The sequence below is a fragment of the Primulina tabacum genome, chromosome 9 (genome assembly GCF_025594145.1).
Source record: "Primulina tabacum isolate GXHZ01 chromosome 9, ASM2559414v2, whole genome shotgun sequence".
Classification (NCBI taxonomy): domain Eukaryota; kingdom Viridiplantae; phylum Streptophyta; class Magnoliopsida; order Lamiales; family Gesneriaceae; genus Primulina; species Primulina tabacum.
The window spans coordinates 3,539,364-3,553,423 of NC_134558.1; positions in this window are offsets into that span (position 1 = coordinate 3,539,364).

A 14,060-nucleotide genomic window follows, 5' to 3' on the forward strand; every position below is an offset into this window, starting at 1 on the left:
TCACGCTCAAGGAGTCCTAATGGCACTAGGACTCTTCCAGCCGAGCCACCACTGAGCCCACATCACCCTAACCATCCCTGGACCACGCCCAGACCCAACCCAGACCAGCCCAAGCTTTTGAAACCACGCGCGAGCCACCAGAAACAAGGCAGCAACCGCGCACACCCCTTGGTACTTCTGTCACAGTTACTCTGCGTTTGGCTCGAGTCACTGATAAGTGCAAGATTTTCACTTAATTTATATTAGAATCAATTTGAATTATGCTTGTTTCGAACAGAATTATGCGTTTTTGGTTTGTTTTTATTGTCATTTCAGGAATGGAGAAAATAGTGAGCACAAAACCAAGTGGACTAAGAAAACAGAGTAGTGCGCAGCCGAGAGCACACCCATGGACAGAGGTGCGCGCACGGCCGCGCCACTGCACGCGCAGCCGCGTGCACATACGCGCAAGTCATCGACCCGAGAGGCGCGCGTAGCAGCGCCACTTCTCGCGCAATCGCGCGCACAGATACAACATGAAGACCCGAGAGGTGCACGCCATCGCGCCACTTCACGCGCAGCCGCGCGCTCGTAGCATCAAGCTACACGGCAGAATGGCACACGCATCCGCGCGAGATCATGCGCAACCGCACGCGCCGTGCGTCCAGAATCTTATAAATTGCGCGAGTTAGGTCAGAAAGAAGGGAAGCCGCCTTGGGAAAGAAACACACGAGGGAAACGCCATTTTGGAAGAGAAAAACACACGGGAGAGAGGCGCAGACACGAGACGAAGATCCAGAGTGTGAAGAACGATGACGAATACGTAGAACGATGGATCTGAGGACGGAGATGACACTTCGGATTTGTCATCTATTCTCTCGCCTTTATATTTTCTTGTATTTCGATATCTAAACCATCGAATATGTGTTGTTTTTATTTAGAATTCATTATGAACTAATTTTCTAGTATAAAGAATGACTTAACTTTGTGGATACGATGATTTGACAAATTGGTTTATTTGATTGAATTCCGCTCTTGTTTAATTGTGTTCTTTGTGTTTATTTCACTGCAATTTACTGGCCATATATTGTTTGTTGTTTGATTAATTCTATAACTCGGGAGAGGGACTAGGATTAAAGATCATTAGAGACACATCGTTGAATGTTTATAGCGTTCGGAAGGCATATAAATTTAACGAGGACTTAGGTAAGAACATTGTTTGCATTTATCAATTAAACTTAGATTTTATTAGTAATAATTGAATCGAAGTTTGATTGATACAATTTATTCGTCACTTGGGAAAGGGGGAATAAAATAATTAAGTGTTCTTGGTCATTAAATAATTGGAATTCGTGAATATAAATTTAACTAGGAATAATTATCGTGGAAACTTTGTGAAATCATTTCTCTAGATATTTTCTCTCATTGTTATTCCTCAACTTGGTGATTAGATTAATTCTTTGTTTTCAATTAATTCGATTAAGTAAACCAAATCTCTTTTGATTCTTCTAAATAAAGTTGAGACTATTTTAATTACAAGCATTGATATAATTTTAGTTTACACTCCTCGTGGGATCGACACTCGTACTCAAAATTTCATATTACTATAACTTGACACAGTGCACTTGCGAGCAATCAAGAAAACACGCAACAAGTTTTTGGCGCCGTTTCCGGGGAGTGTCAAAATTTGAATTTATATCAGTATTGTTACCAATTAGTCTAGATTTTAATTTAGAACCTTTATTTTTATTTTATATCGATTGAGATTCATTTTTCTCTGTGTGACAGTGCATGCGAAGATCGCAAAACCCTGACTTGCTTATCTTTGATCCAGAAATCGAAAGAACTGCACGGAGGCCAAGTAAAGATAGAAGGGAAGAAATCCTAGCCATGGTTGAGAACAGAGAGAATGACAGACATATGCCGCCAGAGGCTATACCGATCAGAGATCACTTCAAACCAGTGATCAATGCACATTATTCTCGAATTGCTCGGGGGACCATAAATGCCAACAATTTCGAGCTGAAGCCTGCCCTGATCAATATGGTTCAACAAAATCAGTTCGCTGGAACTGCTACTTCAGATCCTAACGTTACCTGAGAACCTTCTTGGAAATCACAGATACAGTAAAAATTAATAATGTTCCTCATGATATTATTAGATTGCGTTTGTTTCCATTTTCTCTCAGGGACCAAGCAAGAGGATGGCTCCAATCACTTCCGCTGGGGAGCATCACAACGTGGCAAGAGCTGGCAACAAGGTTTGTGTCTAAATATTTCCCCCCTGCAAAGACTGCAAAATTGAAGATTGAGATCAGTACTTTCAGGCAGAATGATTTTGAGCACTTGTATGAGGCGTGGGAAAGGTACAAGGAGTTGTTGCGGAGGTGCCCGAATCAGAGTTTTGAAGATTGGGTACAAATTGAGCTTTTCTATAACGGGTTGAATGGTCAAACACGGAAAACAGTGGATGCAGCGGCAGGTGGCACAATCTTCGCTACATCTCCTGCTCAAGCCTATGACTTGCTTGAGCATATGACTATTAATAGCTACCAATGGCCGTCTGAGAGGTCAGGAGTACCGAGGACAGCTGGAGTTTATGCTCGGGATCCTATCACATCACTCGCTGCACAAGTATCAGCATTGACTACATATATATTGACTATGAATAAAGTGATTACATCAAACACTGAGGGAGCATCGTTTGTTGTTGAAGAATCGCAAATTCCTGAAGAAGTGCAATACATCAACAACAAGAATTTTGGAAGCTATGGAGGATATCGAGGTAACCCTCCCCCTAATACTTATCATCCAGGATTGAGAAATCATGAGAATTTTTCATACGCAAACAATAAGAATGTGTTGAATCCTCCACCGGGGTTCAATACATCAAATGGGGAAGGGAAGCCATCATTTGAGGACTTGGTCGGGACATTCATTTCTGAATCTGGTAAGAGGATGGCTAGGACTGAGTCTAGGCTTGACAACCTAGAGACCCACATGGCAAGTATTGGTGCGACCTTGAAAATCCTTGAACCGCAAGTGGGGCAGATAACGAGGCAACTCAAATCTCAACCATCAGGCGTATTACAAAAGACTGCAGACCCAAATCTGAGAGAGGTGAATGCTGTTTGATACATCACGAGGAGATTGGTAGGGTAAACATAGAAGAGAAAAAGGTTGATAACACACCTGTCCGGGATGAAAAGCCAACTCCAACCAAAAGAGTCCGAGGTAAGAAATATGAGAGGTGTTATTCAAATCATTGCATTGATATTTATTTACTTCCCTACCCCCAAAGATTTTTACAATTACAAGCTGAATTTCAAAAGAAAAAAGATCTTGAAGATCTCAAGAACCTACACACTAATATTGAATCTGCAGATCAGGAGGAAGTGGAATTTTCAGAAGGAACACGAAGAAATCTTCCCCAGAAGCTGCAAGATCCAGGGGAATTTGTTATATCATGTGAAATAGGGGGTAAATTGGTGGAAAAAACTATATGTGACTCAGGAGCGAGCGTGAATATAATACCAAGATCTCTCTACGAGAAACTTGGATTGAGCAAGATGAAGCCCACAGGACTAAGCTTACAGATGGCAGATAAATCGATCAGGACACCGTTGGGTATTGTGGAAGATGTTGAACTTCGGATCGATAAACTGAAGGTTCTAGCAGAGTTCGTGGTACTTGACATGGAGAACAGTCAGAACGTTCACGTCATTCTAGGTCGACCATTATTGGCTACTGTTGGAGCCATCATTGACGTGAAACGAGGAAAGTTGACCATGAATGTTGAAGATCAAAGGGTGGAAATCAAGACATCTGTAAGTTCTCACGACCTACCTTGAGCAGTGTAGTGACAGTCGAGCTAACGACGTTAAGCACTGTGTGGGAGGCAACCCACAATTTTTATTTTTTGGCATTCATTTTGTTTTTATTATTTTATTTTATTTTACTCCCTTAGTTTTTAATTTTACCCACCACCAGATCTACCGCCGCAACACATGGACGAGGATGATGAAGATGCTGCGGACGACAACTTGAGCAACGAGTTCGGACACTCGTGCATGATGTATGTCTTTTCACGTTTATCGTTTAAATTATACATTGAGGACAATGCATACTGTAAGTTTGGGAGGGTCAATTGTTTGAGTTGTTAATTCATTGTTAGTTTAGTTATTTTATGCACAGTAGTTAGAATTTTCGTATTTCGCAGTAGCTAAAAAAAAATTTATTTATTGCTTGCTAGTTTTGTTAGGAAGAGTCATGGATACGTCATTGTGTGGCCGATGATGAAAATGAAAATTGTGGTTGTAATGCATATATGTATTCATGATAACTTGGGAGTCACAAATATCTTTGCACGGTCATGTTTGTTGATACTATCAATGCTTGGAGAAAATTCACATACCTGTGATGCTAAATGAACAATAGAGATCTGAATTTTAGTATTTCTCACATGACATTAACTAACACATTTGCAAACACAGAAATGACCTAGGCAATCTTTCTCAATGTCTTTGGGCCTGTTTTCATTGTTAATATCATTTGTTATCCCATTGAGCCTCGAGTTGATTAAGATGCTTGATTTTTCTTTGTGCACCTATGTCATATATCATTTTGATTGAAAAATGCATGTGATTGGCTTGTATGAGTTAACTAATGGATTGACGGAAGTTTAGAACTTGTTTGAACACTTTTCGAGGCGAAATACCGATAATATGTGACATAGGAATGATTTAGGCGATCTTTGGAGCCGTTTTGAGCTTTCGAGCCTACCAAACGAAAATGAAATATCCCTAGTGTCCCACTTTGAGCCTACTAAAAATCAAGTGGTGTGTGTCAATGACACACAATTAGCCCCCACTTGTATCTATTCTACATCCCACAACAACTACCTAATGAAACTTATACACTTATTGTCCTACCTAAATTTTGAGAGAAATAAGTTCATTGGCGTTGGAATGATTCTAATACTCCTTGAAAAGAAAAAGAAAAAAATTGAATGTGCAGAAAGGAGTTCAAAAACGAGGCAAAAAAAAAAAAAACAATCAAAGGAATGAATCAAAAAGTGGTGAAAAAGGAAAATATGGGAAATGGAGGATATGATTGGGAGGAAAACAATAAAGTGATGGTGAATGAAAGGAAAGTGATGAAAATTCGATTATTTCTCTCAAATTTTGATTTACATACCCTTTATTGTAGCCGTGAGCCGTGGCCTAACGTTACAAGCCTACAAGACCTATTAACCGTGTCACATTTATCCAATATACTAGTGGAGAAAAGCCGTTCAAGTCAAGCCTATGAATACCTGATAAACATTCTTAGCAAGTATGGACTTTAATCATTGGCATGTAAGCATCTCATTGTGTGACCACATCTTTTGGTATACTTTTGTCGAATATCTATTGAACCAAATAATCACCAATAAAGCCCTTTGAGATCTGTGTAAGTGAATTTGTATATTAATGAAGTGTGAGTTAAACTGAACTGAAGATCTCTTGAGTTTATAATGCCAGTGGGTGTTGTAAATTTATTTGAGCATTTGATTGGGTAAATGAACATTGACATATCACACACGCAGGTGACTCTTGAGTGATTATGAATTACATAAAAATGGATTAGTCGGAGGCCAAGATCAAGTGTTGCATATCCATGACTGTTAGTCGTTATCATTACTTGTTGATTAAATTCCTGTTTTTACTTTATTTTACTCGGGACTAGCAAAAGTTCAAGTTTGGGGGGTTTGATAAGCGCAAGATTTGCACTTAATTTATATTAGAATCCATTTTGAATTATGCTTGTTTCGAACAGAATTATGCGTTTTTGGTTTGTTTTTATTGTCATTTCAGGAATGGAGAAAATAGTGGGCACGAAACCAAGTGGACTAAGAAAACAGAGTAGTGCGCAGCCAAGAGCACACCCACGGACAGAGCGCACATACACAGCAAGTCATCGACCCGAGAGGCGCGCGCAGCAGCGCCACTTCTTGCGCGATCGCGCGCACAGATACAACATGAGGACCCGAGAGGTGCGCGCCATCGCGCCAATTCACGCGCAGCCGCGCGCTCGTAGCATCAAGCCACACGGCAGAATGGCACGCGCATCCGCGCGAGATCATGTGCAACCACGCGCGCCGTGCATTCAGAATCTTATAAATTGCGCGAGTTAGGTCAGAAAGAAGGGAAGCCGCCTTGGGAAAGAAACACAAGAGAGAAACGCCATTTTGGAGAGAAAAACACACGGGAGAGAGGCGCAGACACGAGACGAAGATCCAGAGTGTGAAGAACGATCACGAATATGAAGAACGAAGGATCTGGGGACGGAGACGACACTTCGGATTTGTCATCTATTCTCTCGCCTTTATATTTTCTTGTATTTCGATGTCTAAACCTTCGAATATGTGTTGTTTTTATTTAAAATTTATTATGAACTAATTTTCTAGTCTAGAGAATGACGTAACTTTGTGGATACGATGATTTGACACAGTGGTTTATTTGATTGAATTCCGCTCTTGTTTAATTGTGTTCTCTGTGTTAATTTCACTGCAATTTACTGGCCATAAATTGTTTGTTGTTTGATTAATTCTATAACTCGGGAGAGGGACAAGGATTAAAGATCATTAGAGACACATCGTTGAATGTTTATAGCGTTCGGAAGGCGTATAACTTTAGCGAGGCATAGGTAAGAAAATTGTTTGCATTTATCAATTAAACTTAGATTTTATTAGGAATAATTGAATCGAAGTTTGATTGATACAATTTATTCGTCACTTGGGAAAGGGGAAATAAAATAATTAAGTGTTCTTGGTCATTAAATAATTGGAATTCGTGAATATAAATTTAACTGGGAATAATTATCGTGGAAACTTGCTGAAATCATTTCTCTAGGTATTTTCTCTCATTGTTATTCCTCAACTTGGTGATTAGATTAATTCTTTGTTTTCAATTAATTCGATTAAGTAAACCAAAGCTCTTTTGATTATTCTAAATAAAGTTGAGACTATTTTAATTACAAGCATTGATATAATTTTAGTTTACACTCCTCGTGGAATCGACACTCGTACTCAAAATTTCATTTTACTATAACTTGACATCGTGCGCTTGCCAGCAATCAAGAAAACACGCAATAGTCACGTCGAGCCACCCTGTACCAACCCATGACCCAACCCTTGGCCAACCTCCTTTGACCCTTATGGACCAGCCTGGCTCGCGCCCAGGCCAGCCACAAGCCACTCTTCTTTCCCGAACAGCTTCTGCGCGTGCTTTGGGGGAGAGTCCCACTTCACGTGGACTCTTCCACAGTCCAAGGCTCGAGCCCTAGCCTTCCTAGGACTCTTTCTAGGACCTAACCACGACCTTAGCCAAGCCCAACCAGCCCTGGCCGAGCCCCAGTCCCCATGCACAGTAACCAACGCTTTTGAACAAAGCATGCATGAATTGCACTCAAAAACTCCTCGGTCCTCTCCTCTTGATAACCCACAGGTTTCTACCATGAATTTCCCTTAAAAATTTATCATGTTTTGATAAAAAAAATCAACCTTAATTGGCAGCGTGTCTGTAACATCCCGAAATTTTGAAGGTCCACGTGAACCACCTGCATACAAGTTATTAAATTTCTTGTGTATTTCAATTAATTGTTTTAAAAGCATAATTTAATTATGTTGTGCATGTTGGCATGTTTAAAATATATTTTTCTATATGGTTGCATTAAAATGTATTTTTAAAGGATAATTCGAGTTGTAATGGTGCAACTCAAATCTTTTAAACCGCACATCAGCTCAAGCACCACGGTTCGATCGCTTTATCAAGCAGGGACAATCATTGCACCTAACAATCTCCCTCCGAATAATTGTACTCCTTGCAATCAATGGGAATCGAACCCGTGACCTTGGCTCTGATACCAATTGTAGGACCGAGCACTTGCCGCTTTACCAAAAGCTATACCTAATGGTAATGGTGCAACTCAAATCTTTTAAACCGCACAGCAGTTCAAGCACCACGGTTCGATCGCTCTACCAAGCAGGGATAATTATTGCACCTAACAGTTTTATTAAATAATTGTTTTTAATTATTTAAAATATGGTTGATGTTTTTTCTTATTTTTGAAAATTTTTGAAAATAAGGAGTTCTGAGGTGATTTTATACGGCGTGTAACATCTACTCGTTTTAAAAGTGCGGAAATATATATATATTTTTTTAAAGCTCACATTTTCGAAAATAGATATTCAAATAATTTGCATGCATGCAACCCTGCTAAAAATTCCATTTAAAATAATCGTAAACCACCGACTGAAAAAGTGTCGCAGTTTAAAAATTATTGCCACTCGGCCCACGATCATGCATCTACAAAATAAAATAAGTAAAATCTTGAAAATCAACAGCATATCGTAAAAACGTATAGAACTGCTTGTGTCTACTCAAAGCTCATAAAATCGTGATGTGCGGAAAATTGTGGTCCACGGGTCGTGCTCGCACATCCAGCCCTGCTAACTCAAAGTTCAGCACCTCCAGTCCTCTCATCATCAAGCTCACCTGCATCAGACACGCCTAATGAGTTTAAAGGCTCAACACACCTATACCATGAATAACAAGTACATATACAGGCACACAGCAGTGAAAAATATCATATTCAACATATCTTTCATGAACTTAAAAGTATAACATAAATGTTTCGAGTAAAATCATCTCGTGTCAAATCATGTCATCTCGTGTCAAATCATATACGTATATATTTTCATTTAATTGAATTACGTTCATTATTTGTGACTTTCGTATCAGATCTATCGTATCAGCTCTATCGATGGATCCATCTACGTATAACCACAGTAATCATATACGTATACATTTTCATTTAATTGAATTCCATTCATTATTTGTGACTTTCGTATCATCTCTATCGATGGATCCATCTAAATATAACCACAGTACCAGGCGGCGGGAGACATCAACAATAACATTATCCGTCCACTGAGCCCGGGCCTCAGCTCATCATATCTCATGTCATCGTATACATATACATAATCAGTCACAACCAATTCTCATCCTTCAAAATAACATCATATTCACCACTTAATAAAAACATGCATATTCGTAACTTTTTTCCATAAAACAAGCATGCACCGTATTTATCGTTATTTCATAAAAAGGTCATATACATGATGCATGAACATTTAAAACATGATAAAATGTGCTCAGGGCGCTGTCAGGACCAAAATCTCACCCCAGGTGTATAATGACCATTTTGCCCCTGAAAACCCAAAAATCACCGTTTTACCCATGGACCTTTAAAATTGACTCCAAGCTTACCAAACTTCCTTAATACGTCCCAAAACATATTTAAAAGCATTCTTAGACGTAAACCTCGATCCCAATATCAAATTTAACCAATTCGTTTTAAAACTTGGACTGAGGTCCCGGTTTTAACCCGAATCGACCCGAAACTTAACCAAATTTTATCAAACTTAAACCATGCCTAAAATACATTCTACCATCCCCTAAACCACATTTTCCAGCCCACTAAAACCCACGAAAAGAAGGCCACGAGATGCTGGAATTTCCAGCATACTACAACTTCGAACCATCCCAAGAACTCAGCCCCAAGCATGCTGCAACACACGCACATCCGAAGCCCACCCGAAACTCTCTCAAAATCCTTCCCACTTGCTCGATCGGGTACATGGTCACGTCCAGCTGTGTCCGATCCATTCTAGACCCTGACTCAGCCCCACCAGGGTCTGGTCCAAGGCTATAAGTGGCTCTCGCACCGCTGGGTCGCTCGAATCCTCCGATGTAGCCACAATCAACCCGCGCGACCAAGTGAAACCCATCGGTTCTCCTACCTTCTCACCTAAACCACCCAAGCTTCGACTCCAGCACCTAGCTCCCTTCATCATAGACGTATTCAGCCCCTAAGCAACATAAAATCGGCAGCCCCTTGCACATGAGTCAATAAAACGTGAGATACATGCATAAGAATGCGGATTTTATTAACAAAACGATACATAAACGTAACACCGTGCAAGGACCGGGTATTAAACATAATTTTCACACATATCAGCATGTATATATGACGTGAATGATTGGAAAGAAGATACATAGCGTGCCTTTGCGATTTTTGCAAGAAAACTTGAAAGAATGCGCGTCGGGGAGCCACCGGAGAAGGGGAGATGAACTTTTCTTGAAGAATAATGATGGAATGAGGCTGCTGCGTTTTTTTTTCTTTGCCAAACCGAAGGGGAGCTTCTGAATGGAGGGGGAGGGGCGGCGGTCAAGTGGGGGGTTAGGTTTAGGATTAGGCTAATACATTAATTAAATGAGTAATCAAGTGAAAATGGACCTTAAATTGGATTTAAAAAGGATTAAAATGATTTTAAGCCCATTTAGCAATAAAACAAACCCAACAAGCCCAATAACACTCCCAAAAAATATTTCGTGTTGAAAAATTTTTGAAAATAATAGCCGAACCCTCAAAAAGTCCCCCAATTCGATAAAATTTGCGTACCGGATAAAAATAAAATCATGCAGGTAAAAATACCCCAAAAAGCGTATTTTTGAAAAATACACTTAAAAACACGTTAAATTAAATAATAAAAATTAATCATGTAATAAAATAATTCTTCTGCTAATTCACCGGTCTCCGTTCCTCATTCGAGCGCGAAATGCATCTAAAAGCCATTATGTATGAACTTTAAATAAACAAATGCATTAAAACACAAATTAATGAAATAAACATGCATTTAATGTTTTAAAACAGTTTAATAAAATACTAAAGAAATTTAATAACTTGCATGGATGTGGTTCCCGTGGACTTTCAAATTTTCGGGACGTTACAATCTACCCCCCTTAAATTGAATTTCATCCCCGAAATTCGCTTATCATCGATAATCGGAAAGTTTAGACTCTTAATTCTAGTATCTCAATAATCAACGCTTTCGCTGCACTACTCTGATAAAATAAATGTTAAGATGTCCTTATGTCTACTCAATCCTAACTAAGTTGCCTTCAAAATCCTCGATTGCGAAACGCAACTTAAAACGACTTATGACGACTTAGTTCTATTCTACTAAGACCTCGAATTTGACCTTTCTCATAACTCCCCATGCTAGAAATGTATGTCTAACTTATTATACTTTACTTTTCTTATACAATACACATAATGTTCATCAACCTATTACATTAGCATTTAGTTCAACTTAAGAAACCTTATCACCAAAAGTTACTGATCGACTTCTATCATCGGTAATACATTTAAAAGTTAAACATTATCTCAACCTCATAATAACATTAGCCTAAGATCCTTGAATCGAATCTTTATCTTACGACACCAAATTTACGTAACTTACTATTTACAAGTACATCTCGGATGTAAAATTGTTGCAAATCTTAAACCTCGACTAACGTTAATCCATACAATCCAAAATATACAATATCGATCTTATACCTAATTAGTGAAACCATTCTAGCATTAATCACAAGCTTAAACTATTTTCTTCTCAATTACAATTTAGTTGAGGCCTAAGACTCTTGGACTTTCCTCATTCAAAAGGATGTCGTATTTTTACGTATCCTTAATGCTTAATTAATACTAGCATTTAAAACTTAATAAGTTATCCCATGTTAGTACTAGACTAACTCTGGTAGTTCAACTTCACTTAAGCTCCAGAGCATTCTAGAATCCATATTTCGAGATTTTAAATTACTTACTCGACTAAAAATCTTAATATTCGTTCATTGGTAACCTACGTTGAACATCACTACTTTCTTTTTGTTTTTATTTTACCCAAAATTTTCGTAATGAGAACTTATCTTATAAATCTTGAAATTCAAGATTATGCAACCCAAATTCAAACTTAATTTAAGCTTAAATAATTGGGGTATGGTAGAATCAATGGAATTAAGAAAAAGTAAAATTCGAGGATTTTACGTGTAGGGGTAAAACGGTTATTTTACACCCGAAAATTAGTAAATGTCATGGCAGTGTCCAGAATGCTGTTTTATATCCTAATATGTATATTTTAAATATTTATGGATTTTTATGATTTAATATGTTAAAATGTTTATTTTAAATGTTTATGGGTTTTTATCATTTAATATTTTAAAATGTTTATGGATTTTTATGATTAAACGATAACGTTAAAAGATATGTTGCATACTTGATTTAAAAGAAAAACGCTATATGTATGTTTAATTTTTATAAAGTGATGAAAATACGAAACAGTTGAATGAAGTGAACTAATTGTGACTAATATGATGATGTGATGATATGTTTGGAGATATCATGAGGGAGAAAGCCCCAGAGGGAGCCTGTTTACGGGAGAAAGCCCGGAGTGAGCCTGTTTACGGGAGAAGGCCCCAGAGGGAGGCCGACGATCGTATTTTCCATTGACACGATATGATATGTTAATATGTAGGCCAAGGCTCTGTTGACGGGTGAGAGTGTCGCTGATGTCCCCACCGTCCAGTACTGTGGTTACATGTAGATGGGTCCATCGCCCAATACGAATATGAATACGAATACGAATATGAAAATCACAACTAACGATCTGAATTCAACAAAAGAAAAATGAAATATGAATATGGAGATGGATATGAATATAAATATGAATATGGATATGAATATGAATATGTTTATGATGATAAGAAAATTTTTGTGAAAACGTTTATGAAAATTTTTATGTTTAAAGTTTATGCATCATTATGAAAATGTTATTTTACGTAAAAATATTTTTATTGTCGCATGTGATCTGTATATGTATTACTTGTTATCAAGATTATGGTGTGTTGAATCTTTAGACTCACTAGGTGTGATTGATGCAGGTGATTATGATAATAATGTTAATGGAGGTCTTGATGGTTGACTTTGTTGGACTGAAGGTGGACATAACCCGAGGACCAGCGCTAGTTTTTCGCACTACTTATGATTTTGAATTATGATTTTTAGGATTATGTTAAAGATATTTTATGACTATAAATCATGATTTTGAGAGGTTGTTAGTTTTAGCAATTTTGCTAAGTAGAAGTTGAAAACGAATGACGATTTTATGATTCAAACTATGACATTTGGATTTTAAATGCTAGTTGGTTGTTTTATTTTAAAAATTGTGCAAAATATTTTATAAATATTAATATGTAATTCGGCCGAAATTGTGAGAAGTTTAAAAAAAAATTCTAGGATTTTTTAAGCAAAACGAGTAGTAAAAGTTTCAGTTGGTATCAGAGCAATGTTCTTGTAAAGGGTTGTACCACCATCAGTGCCGGGAAGCTCAGTCGTCAAGCCTCAAATTTGTAAGTTTAATTACTTTATATGATTTTTATGATGATACCTGCATGATTAAATGAATTATATGTTTACGTCACATGTTTAATAGTTTTATGAGAATATATGTTTTATATGCTTAAAATTGTTCAAAAATGGATTAAGTATATGCTGCATGAATTAAAACATGGACGGCATTTATGTTTAAGCTCGCATGATAAATGATTTTTATGATTAAATCTGCATCATTGCATGATTTTTAAAGGTAAAAGATTATATGATTTAGAATTTTTGCGAATGTTACAATATGAAATAAGAAACTATATGATTTTCATGCATGCTGGCTTTGTCGTGGAATTGGACATGTTTAAGAATTTGGTTTATGGACCTTAGGAAAGGTTGAAAATGATTGGACTATATTGATTTTTGAGATTTAGTATTGATGTTATACTTCTTGGGTCATAAGTTAATCTTCAATGCTTTATGGGACATGTAGATTTTTTAAGAAAATACTGATGATTTGGTGGGTACTAGTTGAGTTAATTTTTGGGAATTACACGTAAGGATTATTGACTCGAGGACTGCGATAATCATTAGAAGTAAGAAGATGTATAATTTGGGATGTTAGGGTTCGATAGAAAGGTAATATCGGTTATGAGAATTGATTTTGGGTTAATAAACTTAAAATTATTGAAAGTTATGTCATGGGAAACATGTAGAAGGGAATTAAGGATGCTAAAAACTTATGGGTAATTGTAGGATTTTCGAAATTAAGGATCAATTGGATAACTTTTGAGAAAATTAGGAATTTATTTTGCAATT